Below are 18,997 nucleotides of genomic sequence, written 5' to 3' on the forward strand. Positions count from 1 at the left end.
GAACCTCAAAACTTCTTTGCAGATTGTTTCCATGTTCTTTTGCAAGCACAGAAAGGCCGCAGGCCAGGGAAGGATAAGGCCAAGAGTGTTTTCATTGGGGAGAGTGAAGGACAAGTGTGAAGACACACAGCACTCCCAGCAGCCCTCTGGGCAGAGCCTGCCACTGGGTGAGCAGCTACCGTGACTTCCTACCATAACCTTGTGAGGTTCATGCCTGTACAACCCTGCCTGTGAGAAGAGCAAAGTGAAGCTCAGAGAGGTGTGGGGACATTCCAAAGACAAACAGATAAGGAGGGATCATCACCACCATGCTGTGCTGGGACAGGCGGTCACCTTTCACACTGCTCATGCATGGCCTGCTGGGAGTAGTGAAGGCCTGATAGGAGCACAGAAACACAGTGGTGAAGGTGATGTTTCTACCTGGGACAGCTGGTACCGGGGACTCTAGCTGATTCTTCATTGTGCCTGCTTTGAGTTTCAGCATGTTGCAGCCTCATGTAGGGGAATGAGCTGTCTCCTTTCCACACCGGTGCACAAGGAAGAGCATGTACACACTGGCATCACTATAGACCACTGGCAGGATCAGGATCTGGAGCTCAGAGCAGAAACTGCCAACACCTCAGGAACTGGTGCTTTAAAAAGATATTTGATTAGAGGGGAGTGATAAGCAGTTGATCCCTTCAAAACATTCTGTTATCTGAGGAACAATAGCACCTGCGCATTGTAAGAGCATAATTCAGTTAGTCATCAATAACCATCACTATAGGTATGAGAAAACAGAGTGTTAGGAGTCACAAAAGTGTCTCAAGATCATGCAGGTCAGAACTGAGGACCGTCCAAAGCATGGGCTGCATGATAGCCCTTCTAAGCTACCTGAGGCTTGGTCTGCTCCTGACACAGGGCAGATGGTTCTGACAGAACCACACTCCTCAGAGGACCCCAGGGAGTTGCCAGAGTTGAGTTTAGGTTCCTGATCATCTTCTAAGTCAGGAATTTTGAGATTCTTCTGCACCTGTCCTTCCTCCAGAACAGAATCTGATTCAGGCGGGATTCCAAGGACTGAGGCATGTGCCAGGCAAGAGATCAGGCATGGCTGGATGAGAGCATCACGAGTGCCATCAACAAAGAGGCCAGGGCACTGAGATTTCCAGTGATTTAGCTTCCTGGCTGGGAGAGGTCATGTGTTCTATAGTGAGTTCTGAGTATCCTGCACCGCCCTCGAGGACCTACAGGGGGCGCGCGAAGCCAGCGTGTCTTAGGTAGCGGTGCGCATGCGCAGTCCGCGTCAGCAGCCAGCGTCTTCCCTGGGGGCAGAGCTTGTTTTCCTCAGGACGGAGCGGGGGCAGCCATGGCGGCTCCGGGGCCGCGCGGCTCGCGTGTCCGCGGGAGGAGGACGCTCCCCGCCGGGTGTCTGAAGTTATGCCAGTTTCCCGCGGCCTGAGCTGGCTTCCTATCGGGGTGTGTGTGGACCTGACCGAGCTGGGGCCCCGGCCGGCAGAGCAGGAGGGGACGGGTGCGCTGGCGGGCCCGCTTCGACTATTCTCCTCGCCCGCTGGGAGCGGGTGATTGTCCGTGTCCATCCGGGCCGCGGGGGTGTCCGCGCCCCTGGTCCTCGCCGCCCGGGTCCCCCCTCCCCAGCGTGATCGGAGGTGTGTACAGCGCGGTTCAGGATCGGGGATGCGGGTGTAATGAGAAAGGGGCTGAGAAAGTACTGAAAGAGTTAAAGAGAAGTGTGTAAAAACACATTACGTTAACGTGTATATTTTAAGTGTGTCGAAGTAAGAGTTTATTATGCTTTTACTTTCCTTTCTTTAAAGGAATGCAATCATTTATTTTATACTTACAATATGCTTCTCAGCTTATCTCATTTTCAAGTCAGAATACTCCCACGGCTGACATTTTCTCAAAATATAGTGACAATCTTAAATATGTGTAAATATAAACTCACTGAAAAAACCTTGCAGCATTCCAGGGTGAGTAGTCTTGTTAAAAATAATATCCAGGCCACTACCAAATTATTACAAAAATATAATTAAAAAATTTTTGAATCACTTTCAGAAGCTCCAGACACAGTGGTATTTTAAAAACACCAACCACTGCATAGTGCTTAAGACCATTTAAGATGAAATATATTCAAACCTAAACCTTCAGAATACTGAAAAGGCAGGACAATGGCTGCTTTTTCATTGCAAATACATTTTCTCTTCATAAGTGCAAAATACAAAGATATTCAGCTTAATGTATATCTTTATTCAAAAGGTGACATTAGACTATAATCTCCTTATTTTTTATTTTAAGCCTATTTCCCATAAAAATTGGTATTTTTATCTGTAGGATCTTAATTGTCCATTCGTTTTTTCCTTTGGTTTATTTTCTTTAACAGAGAGTGCATTCTTGTGTCTTGTTAGAGTTTTTAATTCTCCTAACCTATTCCAAGTGACTTTCTGACACTGATAGTAAATAAGGGAAGAGGCCTTATAGTAATTGTGCATCTTTTCATGTAGTCAGGTTTTTTTTTTTAATAACTTTTTTTACAATTTCTATTTGGTTCACAATATTATCCCATTATGATAACTCAATAAAAAATCGTAATCTGTTTACACCAGGACACTTATGTCAGCACAGTGCTTTTGCTGATATGATTTTACATTAGATTATAATCTAATATTTTATTTGATTTACATATATACTAATACACATTTTATATATGTACACACATATATGAATATCTGCTAAATGCCATTAATTTGCATGGGGTGGTAGCTGATAACATGTGATCTTTCTGACCATTGGCTATTCTTATGTGTGTCTAACGCACTTCTTAGAACAGATACTAGAACATCACACCTCTCATTATACAGCATTTTAAAGGTTATATCTTAAATTATAGAAGCAGAAATGTTGTCTGTCAAGTTTATGAAATGATTAAGTCACAATTTGGTGTAATCACATTCAGTGGATGAGTGATGGCTTCTACGTCTTCATACATCTGCCACAGTTGCTTCTCTATAGTATCTGTGACCATGAGCATTTTTATGTCAACATGATCTTTTTCCAATTCTATTTTTTTCCTTTTATTTTCAGTACAATCAGTAAAGCTTTCCTTTGTTGTGATGGCATTTTTTTTTAACATGAAGATACCTTGTCATCTGACATATTTGTACATGATGGGCTACTACTCATGTATAGAACAAGGAAAAGCATTTTCATATCTCCATTTGTATTCCAGATCTAACCTGATTTCTTAAAAGCATTGCATAATTATTGTTAGTTATTTTAATTGTACTAAACACAGAGGAACAGGTCACTTTTTATCTTCACCTACCTCATCAGCTAAATAGACACAGACATTATAATAACATGAGTTTAACAAAATTGGGAAGCATTCCAGGGTTTGAACTTCAAGTATTTTTATGTAACTTTCTAATAGATAATTAATTTCTGGCACAAAATGTAGCAACATCTGTAATCACTTACAGGATCATCTGCCATTTTGGGTTCTCTGATTTTGTCACTTTCAGCTGTCACCTAGGAATTGGTGAGTTCAAATATTTTTAAAAACACTTCTGATTAGAAAACATCAGGAAGAAACATTGAATCTTTGTGTTCAGGACTCTGTTATCATTGTTCTAATGTGCCATTTGTGTTGGCTCATATTTGATTTTGTTCCAGTAGTGTGAAATGTAAGCATGGGAACAAAAATTTTAAAACACATTCTGGGAGCCATTCACAATGAACTATTAATCATTATATTCTTATTTTATACACAGGCCATTTGAATATGTTCACCCATGAAGTGAAATAGACTACCTGAAGTCTGAGTCCTGAGAGACAACTCTGGTGGAATGCTTCTTAGACAGTGACCCAGGACACAGGCCTACCAGTAAGTAATGTGGTGACTTGATACACATATATATTGTGAGTGATTTTCACAGTAAGGTTGCTTCCATAAACTCACCTAATTCCCTTTTGTGATGAGAATTTTTGAGATCTGCTCTCAGCAACTTTCAGATAAATAATACAGCATTGTTAGCTGTAGTCACTGTGCTGTTCGTGAGATTTCCCAGAACTCACTCATCTTAAACCTGAACGTTTGTGCTCTTTGAGCATCTTCTCACTTCCTGACTCCCAGGCCCTGACAACCACCACTCTGTTCTCTGTTTGTGTGAATTTGGCTTTTTTAGATTACATGTGTAAGTGAAATCATGCAGTTCTACTTTTTCTTTTTTCACAGTCTGCAGTGTGTTGATTTGATCCACTTACATGCAGCAATGTGACCACAAACAGCTTTAACTAACACCTCTCACATGACTCACAAGTATAATTTTCTTTATTTTTTGTGACAAGAACATTCACAAGATAGTATCTTAGCAACTTTGAAGACTGATACGTCACTGTTTTCTGTAATCACTCTGTTGTGCATTTGATCTGCATGACTTATTTATCTTCGGGTTGCAAGTTTGTACCCTTTAATGTCTCCACAGTTCCTCCACCCCAACACCATTCTACTCTTTGTTTCTAAGAGTTTGTTTGTTTTTTTACATGTATACCTGATATCTTACATTTATCTTTCTCTGTCTAGTTCATCTCACTAAGCATAAAGCCCTCAATGTCCATCTGTAATATCACAAATGGCAGAATTTCTTTCTTTCTCAATGCAGAATAATATTCCATTCTGTATAAATGCTACTTCTTCTTTATCTGTTCATCCATTGTTGCACACTCAGGTCATTTCCATATCTTGGCTATTGTGAATAACATTATAATAAACATGCAAGTGCAGCTATCTTTTCAATATCCTGTTTTCACTCCCTTCAGATGCTCACCAGGAAGGAGGACTGCTGGAGCATATGGTAGCTCTGTCTTTAAGTTTTGGGTAACCTCTGCAGCTTTTCCATAGTGGCTGAGCCAGGTTACATCCTCACTGACAGTGCACAGGGGTATTCTTTTGTCCTCGTCCTGGCCAGCACTTGTCTCTTGTCTTCTTGGTGATGATCATTCTGACAGGAGGCAGGGGATATCTCATTCCAGTTTCGATTTGCATTTACCTAAATGTTAGTGATGTTGCACATCTTTTCATGTACACTTTTGTGTATTTGGGTGTCTTCTTTGGAAAAATATAGATTTAATTTTACTGCCCATTTTTTATATTGGATGTTTGGCTTTTTTTTTTTTTGTTTTGCTATTGTGTTGTATGAGGTCCACATATATTTTGATACTAACCCCTCATCCCATATATGATTTGCAGAGATTCTGTCCTACTCTGTATTAGGCTTTATATTTTGCTGATTGTTACTTTTGCTGTGCAGGAGCTTTTTAGTTTGATGTAGTCCCACCTGTTGATATTTGCTTTTCTGACTTGTGTTTTTGGGGTCATATCCCAAAATTATTGCCCAAACCAGTGTTAAGTAGCTTCTTCTCTATGTTTTCCTCTAGGAGTTTTGTAGTGTCAGATCTTACCTCTCAGTCTTTAATCCATTTTAAATTATATTTCTGAGTGATGGAAGGTAGCTGTCCAATTTCATTTTTCTGCATGTGGTTTTCCAGTGTAACCAACAGCATTTGTTGAAGACACTAGCTTTTCCCCTTTCAAAATAGCCTTAAAACCATTAAAATACTTAAAAATAAACTTAACTGAGGAAGTGAAAAATTTGTACTTTAAAAACTATAATTAGACTTTTATGGAAAAAGTTGAAGAAGTCAAAACAAGTAGAAAGATATACTGGACCAGATGTATGGTTAATGGACCAGAAGAATTAATGCTAAAATGTCCATACTACCCAAAGGCATTTACAGGTTCAGTGCAATTTCTGTCAATATTCCAATAACATTTTTCAAAGATAGAAGTCCATCTTTAAATGTTTTGATGGGACCACAAAAGACCCAAATACCAAAGCAAGCCTGAGAAGGAATAAACTGGGAGTCATCACACTTTCTGCTTTAAAACTGTATCACAGTGCTATAGTCATGAGACACCATGATGCTGGTATTAAAATACACATGTAGTCTAAGAAAGGAATAGAATAGAGAGCCCAGTAGTAAACCCTGGCATAAAATGTCAACGGATATTTGAGATGGGACTAAAGCGCATTCAGCGGCCAAAGGACAGTCTCTTTGACAGATGGTGCTGGGAAAACTGGATACTACTTTTAATTTTTGGCAGAACCTCCAAACTGATTTTCATAGTGAGTGTGGTAATTTACAGTTTTACCAACAATGCACAAGGATTTTCTTTTCTCCACATCCTTGCCAATACTTGTAATCACTTGTCTTTTTTGACTGTATCCATTGTAATGGGTGAGAGATGGTCTCGTGGTTTTGATTTGCATTTCCCTGATGAGTAATGACATCGAACAGCTTTTCATGTTGGACATTTTTATGTCTTCTTTGGAAAAATTGTCTATTCAGAGCCAGTATTTTTAACTTAGATTTTTTTTGGCTGTTAAGTTGTATGATTCATTTATATACTTGAGTAACTACCATTCATCAAAAGATGGTTCACTAATAGTTGCTCCCATTGCATAGGATGCCTTTTTATTTTTTCAATTTTTTTCCTATGCTAAAGTTTTTACATTGACTTAGTCCCACTTGTTTCTTTTTGCTTTTGCTTTTGTTGCCTGTCCTGTGGAGTCATATCCAAAAAATCATTATTCCCAAGACCAAGGTCGAGGAGATTTTCCTCTATGATTTTTTGTTTTATGGTTTCAAGTCATACAGTTGACTCTTTAATCTATTGTAAGTTAATTTTTGTGAGTAGTGTAAGGTGGACTCCAGTTTAAGTCTCTTACTTTCATTCGATTGTACCAATTTACATTTCCACCCAAAAAGTTCACGAGTTACATTTTCTTCATATTCTTGCAAATATTTGTTTTTTATTTTTTATAATAGTCATTCTAACAGGTGTGAGGTAATGTTTCATTGTGGTTTGGGTTTGCATTTCCCTGATGATTAGTATATTTTCAATATCTGTTGGTGATTTGTATGTCTTTTTTTTGGGAAAAGAAAGTCTACTCAGGTCCTTTAGCCCATTTTTAATTTTTATTTTTTATTTGATTGCTAGTATTTTATGAGTTATTATATAGTTTATCAAAAATGTTTTTTTGGTTAAAAAATGAAGAAATGGTTTGCGTATATGTTCTCCTGTTCTGCAGCTGCATTTACATTTGCTGATTGTTTATTTTGCTATGAACTTTTTTTTTAAGTTTGCTGTAGCTTCAGTTGCTTATTTTTGCTTTTGTTGCTTGTAACTTTGGTGTCATATCCAAAATATATTTGCCAAAACCACACTAAGGAGCTTTATCTTTATGTTTTCTTCAAGTAGTTTTACAGTTTTAAGTCTTACATTTAAGCCTTCGGTCCACTTTGAGTTAATTTTTGTGAGTGCTGCAAGAACAGGGTCCATTTGTGTTCATCTGTAGGTCATTATCCAGTTTTCCAGTGTAGTTTATTGAAAAGACTGTGTTTTCCCCAGTACTTCTTCTTGGCTCCCTTGTGAAATATTTGTTGACTGCATTTGGATGGGTTTATTTCTGAACTCTGATTGTTTCATTGGGCTTGATCTCTGTTTTTCGGCATTACCTACCATTTTGATTACTAAAGCTTTGTAATAAAATTTGAAATTAGGGAGCGTGGTATCTCTAGATTTGTTCTTAACCAGGTTGACTTGACATTAGGGGTGTTTTGTGGTTCCATACAAGTTTTAGGATTGCTTTCTCTATTTCTGTGTAAAAGTCATTTGAGTTTTGATAAGGATTGCATTGAATCTATAGACAGCTTTGAGTGGTATAGACATTTTTCAGTATTATTCTTCCAATTCATAACCATGGAAACTGTTAACATTTGTTTCTGTTTTTCTCAGTTTGCTCATTACCGTTTTGTCATTTTAGGTGTATGGATATTTTATCTACCTAATTTAATTTATTCCTAAATGTTTTATTTATTTCTAATGCCATTTAAAATATGATTGCTTTTAAAGATTTTTTTTAATTGAGTTGTAGTCAGTTTACAATGTTGTGTCAATTTCTGGTCTATAGCACAATTTTTCAGTCACACATGAAGATACATATATTCATTTTTATATTATTTTTCACCATGAGCTACCAGAAGATCTTGAATAAATTTCCCTGTGCTATACCATATAAACTTGTTTATATATTCTATATTTACTTGTCATTATCTACAAATCTCAAACTCCTAGTCTGTCCCTTTCCACTCCCCTTCCCACTGGCAATGACAAATTTGTATTCTATGTCTGTGAGTCTGTTTCTGTTTTATATTTATTTGTCTTCTTTTTTTTTTAGATTCCACATATGAGTGATATATGGTAGTTTTCTTTCTTTTTCTGGCTTAACTTAACTTAGAGTGACATTCTCCAGGGACATCCATGTTGCTGCAACTGACATTATGTTGTCATTTTATGGCTGAATAGTATTTCATTGCATACATGTACCACAACTTCTTTACCCAGTCATCTGTTGATGGACATTTAGGCTGTTTCCATGTCTTGGCTATTGTAAATAGTACTCCTGTGAATATTGGGGTGCAAGTGTCTTTTTGAATTAGGGTTCCTTCTGGATATATGCCCAGGAGTGGGATTGCTGGGTCATATGGTAAGTCAATTTTTAGTCTTTTGAGGAATCTCCATACTGTTTTCCACAATGGCTGCACCAAACTGCATTCCCACCAGCAGTGTAGGAGGGTTCCCTTTTCTCCACAGCCTCCCCAACATTTATCATTCATGGGCTTTTGAATGATGGCCATTCTGACTGGTGTGAGGTGATACCTCATTTTAGTTTTGATTTGCACTTCTGTTACAATTAGAGATATTGAGCACTTTTTCATGTGCCTATTGGTCATTTGTACAACTTCATTCGAGAAATGCTTGTTTAGGTCTTCTGCTCATTTGTGGGTTGGGTTGTTTTTTGTTTTTTTTTTTCTTACTAAGTCATATAAGCTGTTTATATGTTTTAGAGATCAAGCCCTTCTTGGTTTCATCTTCTGCAAATATTTCCTCCCATTCCCTAGGTTGTCACTTTGTTTTCTTTATAGTTTCCTTTGCTGTTCAAAAGCTTGTAAGTTTAATTAGGTCCCACATGTTTATTCTTGCTTTTATTTCTATTGCTTGGGTAGACTGTCCTAGGAGAACATTGCTGAAATGTATGTGAGATAATATTTTGCCTATGTTTTCTTCTAGGAGGTTTATTGTATCTTGTCTTATGTTTAAGTCCTTGATCCATTTTGAGTTCATTTTTGTGTAAGGTGTGAGGGATTATTATAATTTCATTGATTCATATGCTGCTGTCCAATTTTCCCAACACCATTTGCTGAAGAGACTGTCTTAATTCCATTGTATGTTCTTGTCCCCTTTGTCAAAGATTAATTGACCAAGTTTGTAGATTCATTTCTGGGCTCTCTGTTTTGTTCCATTGATCTACATGTCTGTTTTTGTACCAGTACCATGCTGTTTTGATTACTGCAGCTCTGTAGTATTGTCTGAAGTCTGGGAGAGTTATTCCTCCAGCCTCTTTCTTTTTCTTCAGTAATGCTTTGCCAATTCTAGGTCTTTTGTGATTCCATATAAATTTTATGATTTATTCTAGTTCTGTGAAAAATGAAGGACTTTTATTTTTAACTTACCAAAGAGGTTGCAAAGGTTATTTTATCAGTTATGGTGTTTAACAAGTGTATTTGAAAACATGGAAATCTGTTTCCTGAGGTATGTTTAAATATATTCTGTAATGAAGAAAGTGCTTTATTTTATTAATTGATGGATTTTTGAATTTTAAAGCAAGATTTCAGTGTAAGAACACCTGTGGCCAGCATGGAGACTTCTCCTGCCCCTCATCCACCCAATATATAATACAAAGAAGGATGTAAAAGATATTTACTAATCATTTTGATAACTGCTAACTATTGGTAAACCTATAAAATTCTGTTGAATTTATTATTGAAGAAATTCCAAACCATAAGTATTCACCTACTTTCCTTTGAGGGTGGCCTGCAGTTAGTGACTTGAGTGCACAGAATAAAGTAGGGAAAGTGAAATGGAACTTTCAATGAAGAAATCTGGCACAGAGGTCCATGACCAAGTGATCAAGTTTAATGTCACCAGTGATGTCATGTGGGGACTCTGACTTGATGTGAAGAGTAGGGTGCTTCAACACTGTGCTCTTCCTCCCAAAAGTTTATAAGCCCAATTCAGTTATAAAAATATAAGAAAGTTCAAAATTGAAGGACGGTTACAAAATACCTGACCAGTACTTCTCAAAACTGTGAAGTTCATGAAAAACATGGAAAGATCAAAAGGATAGTAAGGAGACATGACAATTGTGCAGTGTGGCATATGGATTGGATTCTGGAGTAGAAATAGGATATTAATAGAAAAACAAGTGAAATCTGAATAATAACTGGAGGTCGAGAGTAGAATGTACAATCTGGGTTCTTAGTTTTGACAAACAAACCATGAAACTGCAAGAAAATAACATTAAAGGAAATTAAAACTTGGTGAATGGTATATCCTTTTGATACTATCTTTGCAACTGTTCTATAAATCTAAAAATATTCTTAACATTAAAATCTTACTAAAAAATAGTCTGTCAGTGATGGTCAAGGAAACTATTACATGCATACATTGCAATATTTAGTAGAGGCTGAAAAGACATTCTCTGTGTATACTAATATGGAACAAGGTGACATGATGTATTTATGTAATGGAAATACAATTTAAAAAATATACTTATAACTGATGATTCTGTTGCAGGTGGTGTGGTGATGTGTGGAAGCCTGATTTGGACCTGCGTCTCTGAATCCCCATGGCTGGTATTGCTTTTCTTAAGTCTGCTCTATGTCCATCTTTCAGAGGTCCTGGCCTCTTTTGCCTACTGCCCGGGGAGAATTAGCCCACACACCTGAAGAAGTATGTGAATTTGAATCTTATGAACAACATTTTCCCACTACAAAGAACTCAGCGTGAAATTTTTCTAGGGTATATTCCTAGGGAGAACATTTTTGACTCTGGAGGTGTGCACACATTTAACTTGACCACGTTTTTTCCAGATCACTCTTCGTGATGAATACACCATCTACACCTCTATAATGTGTGCATGGGGGTTGCCATGCTGTCACTTTCCAGTGAACACTGGTATTTTCCTAGCATTTTTTGCCAGGAAAAATAGGTGTAAATTGTTATATTTTTTTTATTTGTTTTCTTTCCCTTTAATGACAAGTAAATTTGATCATTGTCTAATGTTCTTAGAATTTTGGGGTATTAATTTTGTTTTTGGTAAATTGCCTGTTTATATTTTTCTGTGGATGTTTGTATTGAGTTGATTTTAGACATTCTCTGTTTATCCAAGATTTGAATTCCTTGTCAGTTTCTTACTTAACGAATTTCCCTCAATTTTATCACCTTTTAATTTTGCCTACATCCTTCATAGAACAGTAATCCTTAAATTTAAAATAACTATCATTCTTTGACTTTTGTTTTTTGAAAAATAAATTTCATTCCTTGGTGCATTTCTCCAAGATAGTAAAAAGAAATAATATATATATATTTTTCATTTTAGGTTACTGGCACATGGTATTTGTGGCATCATGACATTTATAGCATATGTATAATTTGATAAATTTTAGTTGCATTTTCTCAATATTTATTTTAAAAAAGCAAGCAACAGGAGAGTGATAGTAGTCACTGTGTGTGTCTCTGCCAGTATATATGCAAAATGTTTAAACTGTTTTAAAACATTAACTGACTTGACTTTTTATTTAAAAGTTTACACACACACACTAGACATAAGAACCTTTACCAAACATTTTTGGAACAAATAATTCTAATATCAAATAATCTTTTCCTGTAAGTCACAAAAGAAAACATTCCACATTTCATGAAGCTAATGTAACCTTGATACCTAATTAAGTAAAGTTTGAGAAAAGAATATTAGAACCATTTCACTTGTAAAAATAGATGCAAACAGTGGTCAATAAATACATATTCAACAATCAACCCATCCATTCAAAAACAAACAATTGCTAGGGTCTCAAAGAGGCTCCAAATGAAGAGCTATTTTCTTCTTTTTCCCAGATTTGCACAGTTGAGAAATAAAAGATATGGAGACCATTATATCACCTTCAGACACCTGGGGGAAGACTTCAAGGTTATTAGTCAAGTTGCTTGCTTCCAATGAACACCATACGCAGATAGGCTTATCCACCCAATCTTGGTGGCAGTGATGGGGGCAGCCCTCTTGCACATTGTGGGGAAGCACCTCTGAAATGCAGGGGCCTGTGGGCTTCAGCAGCCTGGCTGCTCCTGAGGGTGAGGGCAGAGCAGGGCACGCCAGGTTGTTCTCAGATTTAAGAACCTGATAAGCCCCTCCACCTTTCTAGGAACCAAGTGAATAAAATGGGGACAGGGTGGCCATGATTACACAGATTGAGCTCCATTTGCAGGAGAGAAACATCAGGAACAGGGACAAAGTACTCTCCAGCAGCAGTCATTACCAAGTTGTACCAACGTGATGTTTCCCCTCATATTAATTTTCAAGTTCAATGTAATTTCAGTGAAATGCTTGAGTGAATTTCATGTTCACCTTCACAAGCTTATAAAACACATAGAAGAGAAAAGAGCTAAACATAGCTAAGAGAATTTCAATGGTTAAAAAGGGAGAAATTGTCTTATTAGAAATCAGAACATATTATAAAGCAACAGTAATAGAGACAGTGTGGTACTGGTGCAAGGAGAGACAAGCAGGTCAATGGAACTGTGAAAAAGACCAGAAACAGGCCCACAAGTCACTGAAGCTTGAAGCATGAGAACAGCAGCACAGGCAACAATGCAAATGGCCCCATAAACGTGGTGCTGAAGTGTTTATGTAAATGAATGACTTACACTGTGTTTCTACTTCTCATTGTATCAATTCCAAATGGATTAAAGACTTAAATTGTGAAGCTGTGAGAGTGAAACACAGCAGAATACCTTCCCCCTAGCTATGCAGTAAAAAATCTAAATAAGACCTGAGTGCATAAATCATAAAAAGCAGAAAATTCAATGATATCTAACTTAAAAACACCAATATTATGAAAGAGAAAAGACCTGATAATGACTAAAACTTTACTCAGGTAAATTTATTTGAAACACACATAAAGGTCAAAGAATTAGTATCCAGTACATTTAAGTAATTTCTGTAAATTGCCCCACATGAAAAATTCACAAAAATATAATCTGGATAATTATAGGAGAGACTTAAATGGCCAATAGAAGTATGGATATACACACAACTCATCAATTATCAGATAATTATTATTAGTTATAATAATATCACATTGAAATACAATTCTATAGTCCTCAGTCTCAAATGGAAAGTTTAGGTTAGAATGTACACTCACATATTTCTGGCCAGAAGGTAAATTAGAATGGTCATGTTGGAGACATACTTGGAAATATTAATAAAATTAAATATGCCTTCTTTTGATCCAGAATTTCCACTGTAGGTACATATTCTAGATAAATTTACAGGCTACACAGACACACACGTGTAAGGGTATCTGTGAAGACGGGTACATATAAATATATTCACAGAAGAATGCTCCTAGTAGCATGCTCTAACATAGAAAACAATAAGAACTATTAATAAATCAGTGAGAATTCAGTGAACTGGTGCCACAACATCCATGTGGTCACATTTCTCACACGGAATGCTGGGTACTGAAAAGGAAGTTGGGGAACTTACATGATGGTACATCAGGTTGTAACCTTATTTTAAATATATTTTTATGCATCTTAAATATTTTGTCACAAAGACAAGCCCCACCCCCACACCTCAGTAGAGGGCTCCTCACTCTGATGTGGGTAACTCTGGGCAAGGCTGTAGCTCCATGGATGGGAGGGTCAGTTTGGGATAAGAAGGTGCCTTTAGAGGTGGGGAGTACAGCAAACCCACCTGCCCACCTGTGGGGATGTGGGCAATCTGGTTCTCTCAAACATCTTGAGAAATAAACAGAGTGGGGTAACTCTGTGGTGCCGGAACAAGAAACAATTCTCCTCTTTTGACGTTTAGTGACAGCTAAAGGCCAGTAAGTATGTGGGAGCTGCCTCTTGAGGTAAATTTAGTGTAAAACAGATTAACTGCAACCCTTTCAAGGAGGCTTCCATGCAGTGTGTGGAAGCACTTGTCAGAAGAGGCTAGCATTGGTTGTGTGTCCACTTAAATTAGAATCTTGATGAGATAATGACATTTACCATGTTAATTTAATCCTTTGGAATTAGAGTAAACTGTATGACATGACATTTTCAAGAGTTATGCAAAATTCAGTACAAAGGACACAACACAACACACACACACACAAAGACAAGAACCCAAGTATTTTGAACGAGCTTAATCTGTACTCAATCCTGGAGACTCCAAAGCTTCACTTACATTCAGCATTGTGCAGCAGAAAGCACCTGGGTTTGAATTCTGATCCCACTACTTCACAGAGACAAATGTTGTCACCCCCTCAGCCTCAGTTCTACACAGAATCACTTGGAAGGTAATAATGCTCATTGCAACACTGATTACAATGGCAAATGTTTGGAAATATAGTTAAATAAATCAAAGTAGATTTGTATTATCAGTCAATACCCATGAGGAATATACACTCTTAGGGAAAGGTGCTCATACCGTATTGCTAAATGAACAGAGCAAGTTGCAGAATAATATGTAAGGTGGGCCCTCTTAAAATAAACTTTTTAAAAAAAATCTCCATTCTCTCTTTTCTTTTCTCATTTTCTTTATTTATAAATGAAAAGTCTCTAGAAGGATTCACACCAAACTTAGAATGGCTATCCTTTGCCACAGGAGTGGAGAGACGGTCTCTAAACTTGTAAACTTCATCAGCTTTTCATTTTAAAATAGCTTTATTGTTTTAAGAAGGAAGAAAAAGGGAAAGAAGTAAAGTCTGCTTCTTAATGTTATGACCTAAAGTCACTGATGTGATTTATGTAAATTTCCCAGCTGAGGGTCATGCTTTGAATGGGACTCATAACTGGCCATAACACATGCAAATAACACACTAAAGCCATATACTATTCATTCATTCAGTCATTCATTTGTCTAATCTTTCAATCGTTTGTTCATTCACATCCTTCTCAGGCAACACTCAGCCCAATTCAGGTCCCTCACTCCATTTCCATTGTGTCACCAGGGATGAAATGACTACCCCTGGTCTTGGCTGAAACTTACTAGAGCTTTGTCTCTGACCCCTTTGCTCCACTGTTTCTGGCACACGCTGGGAGGCCACACAGCTGATTTTGATAAATGGGCTGTGTTTTGTTTTACTTACATCGGGGTTGCATCCAGATTTTCTTTCTGCAACTGGTACAGGCTGATGGCCACCAGGCTCTCTGTGTGCTTCCTTCTAACTGGGGAGCTTAAAGCTGGAGCCTGAGGGATCATCAATACTTGCTCCCTTGGGAACCTGGGCATCCAGGGGCTGTGATGCAATTAAATAAATGATGTTCAGTAGTTATTTTCAGCTGAAGAACATTTAATTTTTCTCTAGAGAAGATAGATTTAATCATGTTACTGTCATCAGGGACTTTTTTGTGTGTTGCTTTGTTGATAGAACAACTCTTTTAAATTTTTTTTCTTGCCATGAATCAAGTTGAGCAATTTTTACGATGTCTAAAAAATAGTGTTCAAGTCTAGAAAACTGACCTTGTCATGATGTTTAGCAACAAACACAGCTATCTGGAAAAAGGAAATCCAAAGCTAATCTAAATTTAAGTCCCTATGTTCCTAATGTAACAAATTGAGTTACTACTACTACTACTTAAATAATTATTTATATTACTACTTTGACCATTTTTTAAATTTGAAGTAGAATTTTACTCTTGATCCCTTTTATTTTTTTTGGTCTAATAATGTTTATATTAAAAAAATCAGCCCTGGATAAACACACCCATTCATCCTGCGACACTTCATAACTTAAGAACATTTCAAACAACAATCTATGGAACACAAGATTTTGAGGAGTGTTTGGCTATATTGCTGCTAGGGTTAGAGCTTTATTCAATGAAATGTGAAAGCTAGATTCAACGAGCCTGTAGCTTCTTGCCTCTAGGAGACTTATTGCCAATGTCTGGTGAACTGACATTCGGTATTCCTTATTGCAGAACGAGTCACAGTTAGGAATGTGTTCCACTGTGAATAGATAAAAATCCAACTTATTTTATAAAAGCAAGGACTTATAGCAACAGCCTGGAAGTCAGGAGTTGCACTTCTATGATGCATTTGGTCTCTCCCATGTGCTGGTTGCCTCACAGTCTACCATATCTACTACAGTGCCAGACATCACACACCCTTTCAAAGCAGATGAGAGGAGTCCTGGAGGTAAAGATCCAGGAAAGAGTGACAACCACATGCACACTCTTGATCAGGAAGACAAAAGCTTTGCCCACATCTAGGGGACTTCTACTTCCATTGCGTTGTCTTGAACTGTGTTACATGGAGCAACAGAAATCTGTCCCACACCACAGCCCCTCAGCTACTGGGTTTCAGTGCATCTGTGTGTGTGGCTGTCTGTGCTGCCAGGGGCAGGTTTCCTGTGGTACCTCTGCTTCTCTGTTTCTCAGGAGTATCTTAGAAGCTGTGGAAGATGCTGGGTGACCACCAAGCAATGGGGGAGGGGAAGTAAATTATTGTCTTCAGCTCTTGTCCTTCAGAGGGACAGCTGTGGGGGATATTCTACATAGTTTACCAAAGTCCCCTGTGGGATTGAGGTCCAGGTCCCAGGGTGTAAGCCAGCTACATTATTCACCCTTTCCTTGCCTTTGTCTTTCTGTACCTCACTCTTCCTGCTCCTCTCTGAGCCGCTTAGAATAGCCCCCTTCATAGAGTTTAGCAAACTGTACAGTCTGTGGGAACAGTTCCCATAGGGCTGATGTCAGTTCAGACACTGGTCAAAAGTTCAAGGGATCTCAGGGCTGTTCTCATTTGTACTTGGCTGAAAATTAGTGGTCTTCACAATCACCCGCACATTTGATAATTTACTGGAATCCACTCTATGTTATTGACAATGTTTGTATCCCTTCAACCAAATTCACCTATTGAAATCCTAACTCCCTGTGTGATGGTATTAGGAGGTGCGGTCTTTGGAAATTATTTAAGTCATGATGATTCAAGCCTCAAGAATGGACTAATGCCCTGAAAAGTGTCCCCAGAGAGCTCTCCAGCTATTCTCCATCATGTGAGGACATAATGAGAGGCTGGCAGTCTGCTACCCAGAATGGGGCTCTCACCAGACCTCAACCATGCTGGCACCCTGATCTCAGACTTCCAACCTCCAGAAACGTGACAAATAAATTTCAGTTGTTCAGAAGCCACTCAATCTATGTAATTTGTAATATAACCTGAACCAGCACATCTGGAAAGCACTACACATACAATTACAACTTTATTGCAGCAAATGGACACAAATTATCATCATAAAATTAAAGATACACAGAGGGAAATGTCTATGAGGCTCCAAACTTGAAGCCCCCACCATTCTCAGGGATGCATCACCTGCTGGGGTGTCTGTGATGCCCACGGAGTGGGGCCACCTCAGGAGGCTCACCTGAGCCTTTGGTTTGTTCCTTTTGGGGCTCTCTGTCATTGTTCATGTGGATGATCTTAGTTCTCAATCCCTCCTGGAGGTTCAGGGCAATACCTATAGTCCCCAGATCCTCTGGAGGTTGAACTGATAGGCATACCCCATAAATCACACTGTTAGACTTTCCAGTGGCCAAAGCCTCCAGGCAAACAAACACAGTCCTATTAGGGAGGGCATTCCAGGGGCTTTGAGGTCACCTCCCAGTAGCTGAAGGCACAGACCAGACCTTTCTTCAGGTAAGGTTAATTCTTCACCACAACCCCCCTAGCACATACATTCCCTTTACCCAAGGCCATGTCTCAGGAACATAAACTAAGACATGTACCACTCTAGCTACAGTGAAAGCTGAGAAGTACCTGTTTATCTGGCTGCATCATCTTCCACATAACACTGGATTCTTTTTAGGAAGAAATGAGAAGAGAATGGAAGGTGGACAGAAAAACAAGCATATTTCACCACAGCTAGTGAGTACACATAGGGACAGGTGAATAGATTTTTCAGCTTTCAGCTTTTGTAAGTATTCTCTTCCGCAGGTCATTCTTGTTCAAAACTTTTATGGGTGATAACATATTTTTTTCCATTGTGGTATAGACTAATATTTTTCTATAGTGTTAGCCATCTTTGCTAGTCCTTGATCTCAAATTGTGGTTGAAGAATTGAACCTCTATCATAATGGCTTATAGGCAGTTGGTGCACCCCCAAAGCTCTCATAATTTGGGATGTTACAAAAAGAGTTAGCTGCACTAAGCTGTGCTAGTATTTTCCCTCATTGTAGTGGACATGGTCAGTTTTTTGGGTGCATTCACTGTTCATTGTCTCAGTAAGCATTTCTTGAGTACTTATTATATTCCAGAACTAACAGACACTGGGGTTACAATAGTGAGAAAATACAAATTACACTGTGTTTACAGAGATTAAATTTGAATTGTTTCTGATATATACACCTATGGCAATACAAATCATATCCTAATCAAGGTGTCAGCCAAAAAAAAAAAAAAAACACCATTTTTTCCAGGCAGGCATAGGGTGTGGTAGATTATAAAAATGGCCACAAGTCCTTTTCTTCAGTGGAGTCACAGCATTTCAATGTGATGTTTCAGGCCCTTCCATTAAGTGGTAGATCAGTTACTCCAAGTCTTTGAATCTGGGTTGTCCATGTGACTTGTTATGACCAATGTGATATCAGCAAATATCAATGAAACACTCTCCACTTGAATACTATATTTCTTATATTCTACTAAGCTATCTATTGAAGGAGGTATCTCTGGTTTAAGAGGTGAACAGGTTCCCTATTTCAGAAACATTAAATATGATCAAACATCTCTACTGCATACTTTGGTGTGCTGCATTTTAACCCTTGGGGTCCAAT

General features: G+C 38.1%; 1 long non-coding RNA gene across 1 annotated transcript; it reads left to right on the top strand.

Annotated features, from left to right (window-relative positions):
• Positions 1-1,290: 1,290 nt before the first annotated feature.
• Positions 1,291-11,746, top strand: LOC140694531 (uncharacterized). The gene is made up of 3 exons (XR_012070146.1): positions 1,291-1,649; positions 3,771-3,883; positions 10,760-11,746. It is a non-coding gene; the product is annotated as an uncharacterized lncRNA (long non-coding RNA).
• Positions 11,747-18,997: the final 7,251 nt, after the last annotated feature.

Source organism: Vicugna pacos, unplaced genomic scaffold (assembly GCF_048564905.1).
Source record: "Vicugna pacos unplaced genomic scaffold, VicPac4 scaffold_21, whole genome shotgun sequence".
NCBI classification, from domain to species: domain Eukaryota; kingdom Metazoa; phylum Chordata; class Mammalia; order Artiodactyla; family Camelidae; genus Vicugna; species Vicugna pacos.